We start from the raw sequence: 7207 nt of genomic DNA, 5'->3' as shown, positions 1-7207 counted from the left end.
TGAGACTAAAATGTATGCCAAACAAAAACCAGTAATTGTAAAGTTAAACAACCCATTCAACTCATTGGATGACTTATAACAATTTCCACAGAATTTTTTACGAAAACACATTTACTTGAAGAACTTTGGTAACAGAATGGCGGCACCAACAGCACAAACAGTCATTGTTACCAAATTTTGCATCTGCAATGTTCTTCGAGTAAAGGTTTTTTGTTGTTGTGTGGAAATCATTAAAAGAAGTTATTGTGCATATGGTTTGTTTAACTTTGCAGTCATTGGTTTTGTATGACAGATTTGAAAGAGTCTCAGCATCACTCCGTTACCAACTGCATGGGTGTGATGTGGGTCCGGTTTGGACGTTTGGTTGGTAGAACACACTTTTGAGGTCAGGGAACTCAATATTCATTACCAAGGCGCAGACAGCCCAAATAGATGAAATATGAGTCCCCCAAATTCCCCTGAAACCTCCTTCCTTAAAGCCCGGAGCTCACTGTTGGAAGAGGTGGTGGCCATCTTGGTTTTAATCATTGGCTACCTGTGGTGTGTCAAAGGTGAAGGGTCAGAGTTGATCTGGTAAATGCTGCTGTACCTGCAATTATATTCAGTGGTGTCGTGGGAACATGTTTTTTTGCTGAATCTTCCCAACACATTGGTTTACAAGGTGCTGGGAAATATGGGTTGTTTCCCCCTGTTCATTTTTGGGGCATTTTGTCTTACTGCTTAATCACTGTTTTTTTCTCTACTAGAAAATGTCACAACATTTTGACTATGTTATCATAAGAAGTTATGGTTCACTTGAATTGGTGAACATTTATCATGTGTGCTTTTCCGCTTGTTGTGCAGAAAACTCGGAGTCAGACCTCTCTCTCTCTCTCTCTCTCTCTCTCTCTCTCTCTCTCTCTCTCTCTCTTCTCTCTCTCTCTCTCTCTCTCTCTCTCTCTCTGTCTCTCTGTCTCTCTCTGTCTCTCTCTCTCTCTCTGTCTCTCTGTCTCTCTGTCTCTCTCTCTCTCTCTCTCTGTCTCTCTGTCTCTCTGTCTCTCTGTCTCTCTGTCTCTCTCTCTCTCTCTCTGTCTCTCTCTCTGTCTCTCTCTCTCTGTCTCTCTCTCTCTCTCTCTCTCTCTCTCTCTCTCTCTCTCTCTCTCTCTCTCTCTCTCTCTCTCTCTCTCTCTCGCTTGATGTTAGTCTTCATACTTAATTCCCCACGTACTCCAAACAAACAGTAACAATGTCTGACAAGACCATCTGTAGGTTATAGAGGACTATCTCTGGACACTAAAATAAAATAGTCAATTCCAGACTGACTGTTGGCTGTGAAGTTGATACTGAGCCCAGAAAAAGAAAAGGCCAGTCTAAATGATGTTCAGTAGATCATTGACAGCTACATTCTGTAATGTGTAGAAGGACCAGACAGCAACTTGTGAGTGCAGCCTCTACAGTAACACAGGGCCTGACTTTGGGCTGAACTGAAACAGGCCGGTCAAAAAAGGCCCTGGAAAACGAAGGAGAGAGAGAGTCCTTTAGGCCGGCAGGGAAATGGAGAGCGAGGGAAGAGAGAGAGGAGTGCGAGAGACGTGGATGAGACACTGGCCCTCAGGGTTAGCTGGAGAGAGTGAGGGAAAATATCACTGTGAGAGAGAGAGAGAGAGAGAGAGAGAGAGAGAGAGAGAGAGAGAGAGAGAGAGAGAGAGAGAGAGAGAAAGAGCTGACTCGCCCCCTCGGCCTTCACAGAGGTTCTTTATGAGTCCACGTCCCGGCCTGTCTCAGCACTCACACTCGAAATTCCACCGAGGTTTGTGGACAGGATGGCAGTGAGTTACGACTGCAAGGAAAACCTTCATTCAATGCGCACACACACACTTGCAGACACACACACACACACTCTTAAACACTGACTCACACAAACACCACCCTCACAGACACACACACACACACACACACCTAACACACCTATCTTTCAGAAAGAACATTGAGCCTCTATTTTTGGGATGAGTGCTGATAAAAAAATAAAAAAAAACTGCTTATTTTAGTCATAAATCCATTATTTGTTGATATGAGGTAGAGAGCCATCTAAATGTGGTTTTATACCTCTGCTATTTATAACAGCACACTTTCTACTCTTTATTGGTGCATAGAGAAAGGTCTGGAATCTGTCAGTTTTCATAATGTCATGAAACCATGACAACGCATGGCAACGGTGAAAGAGGGACTATACTAAAGACAGAGGCTTGCTTTTATACACGCCATCACAGCACACAGTGTGTGTGTGAGTGTGTGTAGCCTACAGACTGCTTCTGTGTTTTGCTTGGCTCTGCGTTGGGCATTCCTGATATTCAGTGATTTGACAGTTTTTCTTATTCTTCCCAATAGCTGGAAGCAAAGCTGATTTATTTTTGACAGACTTACATACACAAAATTAGCAGTGAGACTAATTTGTGCAAAACTGAAGAGCCAAAAGTACAATCAATCACGGTAAATTGAAATTCAGGCAAAATTGGCCCACTGTTACTAGATCAAAATATGAATAGACCAATTGCCAAATATAATATCTCCAATCTCTTCAACCTGCTGATTCCAATCCAGGGTGCTAATTTCCCTTTAACCCCAATGGTTATTAGAAGAGATCAAAACACTTGATACAACGCGCTAACAATCCAATTAAAGGATCCAATCAAGAACGTGCTTAACTTCATCCCTAAAAAGTATGTCAGCCACTGCTCTGTTCAGTATGAAATTTGACATCGGATCAAATGTTAAGGTCCCAATTGGGGACGTGTCAAAAGTGCCGTCTCTACTCCTCGAAGTCCCCTGCTCGCCCATACCTGAACGGTCACAATTACCAAGCCAGTTGTGCACTAAGCAAGAAATAGGGAAACACTCAATAAATAAATAGAATTACTTGATATGATCAGACACTAGACATCCAAACCAAGAATAGATGTACAAATCACAAAGCAATAAAAAAATTGAATATCAAAACCTCTATCAGCATTAAGCCAACGTGTCCATGCACTGCACAAACCCCTGTGAACAGCACTTTTTAGAGGGGTTCATTTTGCTGGAGTGCCTTGCAAATCCTGCATACTAAAACCCATAACCCATAGTGAAGATAGCACCCAGAAGGCTTACCTCTGTCTCCTGTTTTCTTGAATGGTCCCTTCAGCCGTGATGGAGATGCTGAGGGCTAGGGGACCTGGCCAATGGTGAGAGATTGCTCAGGGTGCCGGGAAGAGAGAGGGTGGGTGTGTATAGGTGTGTGGGTGTGTGTAGGTGTGTATAGGTGTGTATGTGTAGGTGTGTGTAGGTGTGTGTGCTCTGGCAGACCAGAGCCGTGTGCCCTTCCTTGTGTGTGTGAAGGTAGGCACTGAGAACGATTAGAGGGGAGCGGACTGCTTTTGGTCACTCGGACTTGGGCTGTGCACCCACCCCGTACCATGAACACTTTTCACACACACACACACACACACACACACACACACACACACACACACACACACACACACACACACACACACACACACACACACACACACACACACACACACACACACACACACACACACACTTAGAGAACCTGCTATAACAACAGACACCAGATAGACACACACACACACAGAGAGAGAGACAGAGAGGGACCGAGAGAGAGAGAGAGAGAAGCACCCAAATGGACGAAATATCTTTATCCCTAACAAGAGTAGCCTTTATTTTTCTAGAGGGGTGCGTGGCTTAATCAGACCTGCAGTGTGACTCAGAAATGTTTGTCTTCCTTTTCATAAGGTGAAACTCTGGCATGTGCGGCTTTCATGTGTGGTGAGGAATCTACGGTGCCCCAGAACACAATGGTGCCTCTGTGAGGAGCCTCTGTTAGCACGCTGCTGAGAGGAAGTCCCTGCCTGGAGGAGAACGGCCTCAGCTCTCCATACACTGGTATCGCTCAGCTACATTTCCTCATAGCCACAGGTCAGTTTTATCTTCAATTCCTATTGTTCAAGACTTGGACTGGGAAATCAAATCCTGTATCTGTGGTTAGGTCTTTGTACAGCACAGTCAAGGCCCAATGTAGGCAGAGGTTGGGATTAAATGCAGATCCAGGGTCAACTCACTCAATTCTAATTCCTAATGTTAAACCGATAGGAGGGAAATACAAACTGACCTAGGACCTGCTTTCCTACTTCCACCCAGGCCGGAGCAGTAGACACAGACTGGAAGTACCTTACTAGCTTTCATGTGTCAGTTTAATCATACGTTTCTGGTTTTCTGGCCTCAATTTTCACTCGACCCCCCAAACCTATCTCTTTCTTTCTCCCCAAGTAACTGGAGCTTTTGCTGAGTGAGAGAAATTGAACTATGCTGGAATGCTGGGAATCGTTTGGAATCGTTTAGAATCGTTGGGAATCGTGCTACACCTGCTACCAGGAATGGTGACATACACTAAGTGTACAAAACATTAGGAACACCTTCCTAATATTGAGGTTCACCCCCTGTTGCCCTCAAAACAGCCTCAATTTGTCAGGGCATGGACTCTACAAGGTGTTGAAAGTATTCCACAGGGATGCTGGTCCATGTTGACTTTAATGTTTCCCACAGTTGTGTAAAGTTGGCTGGATGTCCTTGGGGTTGTGGACCGTTCTTGATACACATGTGGAACTGTTGAGTGTAAAAATGACCAGCAGTATTGCAGTTCTTGACATACTCAAACTGGTGTGCCTGGCACCTACTACCATACCCCGTTTAAAGGCACTTAAATATTCTGTCTTGCCCATTTACCCTCTGAATCCATGTCTCAATTGTCTCAAGGCTTAAAAATCCTTATTTAACCCGTCTCCTCCCCTTCATCTACACTGATTGAAGTGGATTTAACAGGTGACATCAATAAGGGATCATAGCTTTCACCTGGATTTACCTGGTCAGTATATGTCATGGGAAGTGCAGTTGTTCGTAATGTTTTGTACACTTAGTGTATAGCTATGGTCAGGTGGAGTTCTGATTTTACTAACCCCAGCATGATTCTGAGAAGGGATTGGTTTATGATGGTGGTTAATTGATTCATATTTTAATCTGAGACTGTTACCAGCTAAAATATAAAGCTACAATCAATTAAAAACACCAACCATGAAAAGGAAAGAGAGATTTAGAGAGGGAGAGAAAGTTCTGAAGAAGGCGATATGAAGCGAGAGTGATTGATCACAACTGACATGAGGAATGCTTGCTTCTGGCACACAATAACAATCCCTGTCAATTCTTGCACGTTGTTGCATTACTGACTGTGTTCGCCACTGTTGTGGTATTCCTGCAGGAATAGTATTCTGACTGTACTGTCGATTCCATCGGTCACCAAACATTGGCTATAGCAGAATGGTGGAAATGTGTCCTGAGAGAGACCATGAAGTGACAACACCTTCATGATATCATTACCAGGCCAGCGGCTTGAGACTGTGTTTTCTCTGGTCTTCCTCTGGCACTGCTTCCTTGGTGCATATGGGAGTGCATTCTGGGAGATCTTAGCTCTCCAACTATTAAGCAGTAAGTCATAGAGACTACCGCAAATATGCACTCAAAGAATGTGTGGTTTCTAGGTCTCTGTGTGAGTGTGATTGAGTCTCTCTCTGTCTGTGTGTGTGTTTGTTAGTGTGATTGAGTCTTTCTCTGTCTGTGTGTGTGTTTGTTAGTGTGATTGAGTCTCTCTCTGTCTGTCTGTGTGTGTGTTTGTTAGTGTGATTTAGTCTCTCTGTCTGTGTGTGTGTGTGTTTGTTAGTGTGATTGAGTCTCTCTCTGTCTGTGTGTGTGTTTGTTAGTGTGATTGAGTCTCTCTCTGTCTGTGTGTGTGTTTGTTAGTGTGATTGAGTCTCTCTCTGTCTGTGTGTGTGTTTGTTAGTGTGATTGAGTCTCTCTCTGTCTGTCTGTGTGTGTGTTTGTTAGTGTGATTGAGTCTCTCTCTGTCTGTCTGTGTGTGTGTTTGTTAGTGTGATTGAGTCTCTCTCTGTCTGTGTGTGTGTTTGTTAGTGTGATTGAGTCTCTCTTTGTCTGTCTGTGTGTGTGTTTGTTAGTGTGATTGAGTCTCTCTCTGTCTGTGTGTGTCTGTCTGTGTGTGTGTTTGTGAGTGTGTCTATAGAAGTGAAGGTGATTAATGTAACATATTTCTTCCTTCGTTTAATGTTTTTCCAGAAAAATGTTTTATTTATATTATTGACTGTATAAGGAATTCACAACTTAACATATTCTTAACAAAATGTAAGCATTCCAAAATTGCTTTGGCATTTCTGAAATATGTAAGATGACTGCAAAAAGATTGACCCATTGAGTACAAAATGGAATTTCACATTTGAGACAGTGATCAAGAATTCAGTGAATTCAGTGAAAAACAGACAATTAAATAAATTACCTAAATGTGAAAGAGCAAACAATTGCATGTTTGTGTGGACTAGCATGTGTCTAAAGTTAGCTCAACATATTCATATTCACAGAGAACTTGAAAATGAAATAATTTGCATTTAATTTGGTTTCAAGTCTGATATCATCAATTCAAGTTATTCTGTCAGAAAGGAGCAGTATAAAGTGTTTAAAAAGTATTATTTTGGTATTCACAAAAGATGATCTTCCATTCAAAGAAAGAGAATGGGGACAATGAGTCATCAGAAGATTCAACATGCCTTAAATACATACTGTTTATAAACAATATTCCTCTTATCTTGCCCCAATCACATTGTCATATTAAATTATTGTCTTTTATATAGTTTTGGAAAAACACAATTTCAAGGTTTTCTACCACTTTCAGGCCAATGTGTGCACACTCAGACAGTTGCATTAAGCACTTGTGACTATAGGACTAACATAAGGCACAACTAGTGGTCAAAAGACAGTAGTGCAGTCCAATCACACTATCTACAGATCGTCAGGTGACCTTCACCCAACAAGGTTGAGGTCAATTCCATTCCCATTCTACCAATTCAGGAGACTCAATTCAACAACTGAAAATGGCCCATTATTTTCTATTGACCAATTCATTGCATTAATTTTTAAATTGACTGATTTTGGTTTGACCCCAACCCTGGCGTCTAATATGTGGTTCTCAACATAAGTATGCAAATGAGTAGTCCACAGATCAAAAATCCATTTAGATTAGCATAGTCACTTCCATTCGTTAGTAATCATCTGCCCTTGGATCCGGGAGACTATAGCTAGATGCGATTGGCTGGTGGAAGTGTGTTTC

Source organism: Salvelinus namaycush, chromosome 38 (genome assembly GCF_016432855.1).
Source record: "Salvelinus namaycush isolate Seneca chromosome 38, SaNama_1.0, whole genome shotgun sequence".
NCBI classification, from domain to species: domain Eukaryota; kingdom Metazoa; phylum Chordata; class Actinopteri; order Salmoniformes; family Salmonidae; genus Salvelinus; species Salvelinus namaycush.
The sequence above is the reverse complement of the archived record's forward strand: the minus strand, read 5'-3'. Positions refer to the sequence as shown.